This window comes from Micropterus dolomieu, linkage group LG03 (genome assembly GCF_021292245.1).
Source record: "Micropterus dolomieu isolate WLL.071019.BEF.003 ecotype Adirondacks linkage group LG03, ASM2129224v1, whole genome shotgun sequence".
Taxonomy (NCBI): domain Eukaryota; kingdom Metazoa; phylum Chordata; class Actinopteri; order Centrarchiformes; family Centrarchidae; genus Micropterus; species Micropterus dolomieu.
In genome coordinates, this window is record NC_060152.1 from 8,925,711 (window position 1) to 8,928,301 (window position 2,591).

Consider the following 2,591-nt stretch of genomic DNA (forward strand, 5'->3'; position numbering starts at 1 on the left):
TCACCTGGCAAGGCTTAGGAAATGGCATTCTTTAATATTCCATGACTAGAATTTAACTAAATTATGTGAAAATGTGTAAAATGAGGAGGTATTTGATTTGACAGACTTATATCAGCTATTCCAGATGTATCTACAATTCTGTTTGAGATCAAAAATCAATGCGAACTCAGTTGATAGGGGTGTATTTTTCTTATTTCCATGGAAAACCAGCCAAAGGGGAGGCATGACATCATCCCAAATGGGTTTGATTTTACAAAAATATAGTCAGCAACTCGAATGTTTCAATGGTAAAACTTTTCATTTATCCCCTGCCAGCATACCTCAAAGGACCAGAATGCAATGTGGCCACATGTTAAACTGTGTTTTGATTAACAGAGGTTGACTGTGACCACAGACACACCCCAGTGTTCACAAACAAGTTGGATAGCTTCGCTGTAGTTGTGTCCATATGCCCACCATTGACTGAGAAGAACAAGTTCACACCCATTCTCTGGAGAGCTGTTGAGAGTCATTCTGGGAGTAATGGAAAGCCAGTCAGAGTAGAGCCAAAACAATACTTCATAACATTTTGGCACAAAATAACTCCTTGAATGTGCTGAATCATAAGAATGTATGATATATACACTGTTAAATGATATAAGGGTGAATTTACCCTTCTCCAGTCATGAATTTTGCTCAAGTCTGCTTTAGTGCAAAATTTATTGTTGTTTCATAGGTTGATATGGAGGAAAAACAACCATGAAGGTTTGAATCTATTTACTGTACCTTTTCATTTTTCTCTTCACTTTCATCCTTTTCTCTTTCTTTTTGTCTGCCCTTTTTTTCTGTGTTAGCATCTGCACTTCATCAGCTCTTTGGATTTCTTTACTTTTCCTTCCAGCAATAACTAATTCAACCCAGCCAGTCCATCACTGAAAGATCTGCGGTCCCTCGTAACTCAGTGTGTATACACTTTCCACAGAATCAGTGGATTTGGTTACAAGTGTCCGCCAAGTGACACGGTGTACGATAAACACTGTGTGTTTATAAAAGTTGCATGTGTGGTGAAAATAAGAAAATTTTGTTTTTTTATTTTTATTTATTAGTTTGAGCCATTAAAGACAGACTGATTTGTTGTATTAATGGGGTAGATAGTTCACAAACTTAAAGCATTAATTTTATTATTCTCTTTTCTGTTGAGCCTTAGATGACAAGATCGATCAAACTTATGTCTGTATGTTAAATGTGAAACTAGCACCAGCAGTCGGTTAGCTTAACTTAACTCAGCACAAATTAAAGCAGGGAGCTAGCACTTCAGTTTAGTATGGATTACATAGATATTTCATGTGTTAAATATGGAGCTTTAAAGTTGCTCATAGGCAGAAAAAAATGTTTGCCCTGTTTTACTGAATAAACGAGGTTGTTATCTTAGAAAATGAGATATCAAGAAAAAGTTAGATTTGTTTTCATGAAAACACAGAATTCTGAGATAATAATAATAATAATAGTAATAATAATACTATTCTCAAAGGGGACAAACATTTTTACACAGTACTTTAGAGGATTGCTCCTATTCCCTGGTTGCCAATAGAGTTGGATAAAAGTCAAGCATTACTAACTTATTAACTGTTCACAGATTTCCCCAAATATGTTTTTCATGGTCTTGTCCTGCTGTTTCAAATCAGATTTTAGGGTTAGTAAAAACTTTAATTGAAGCTGGAGCCTCCAGTTTCTTATTGTCTGCTTTGTCTTTGTTGGATTTAAGATTTGTACATTTTGATTTCTGCAGGAACAGAACCTTGAAATGAGTGCTCATACAATGACTGACCTACATAACAACTCAGGTTTACCACCTGATCCAAGGAATTGAGGCTGGCATTTCACTGGTTCAGTTCATTAACATGGAGCACAATGGTGAGCCTTATCTCAGGGGAATCATGCTGCACATGCAGTGGAGCATTTTACCCTAACCCTTCTCTCTTCATTTCTGATGTGATGTTTTGATATAGACTTGACCTACATACACCACCTGAACAAGAAAGATGTGTTACTGCGTAGCGCACACCTGGAAACAGTGCCGCTCAGGATGTAACTCTGTCGGATAGGCTGTTGATTGTTTTAATCAAACTGATTCTCACGCATACTGCTGTAAATGAAGCTGAAAAGGCTCCAAGTTGTTGTAGTTGGTTGCAGATGTGTTGTGACAGGACATGGCGTAATGTACAAGAACTAACACTGCCAAAACAGATTTTACTGCTTATTTCAGAGGTCAGAGACATTTCTGAGCTCACATTATGGAATGATATGGTTTATGTGTAAGTGTATGTGTGCATTTGTGTATGTATTTGTACCCATTCCAGCCCAGAGGCGTTCAATCTGATGAGTAAATATGAACCTCCTGGAAGGAAAACCTTGGCTTCTGCTCCTGAAAACAATTACACACAACACTGATGAAGAGCAGTGGTGAGTGAGTTCACTAATGGAGCTCTGCATTTGTTTACATCTATAAATGACGGTATATGTCTGGTCATAAATCAAAGCCAAAAACACACTTTTTCACAACTGTTTCAGCTATATGTATTTAATGCAGGTAGAGTATTTAAGAGGAGATA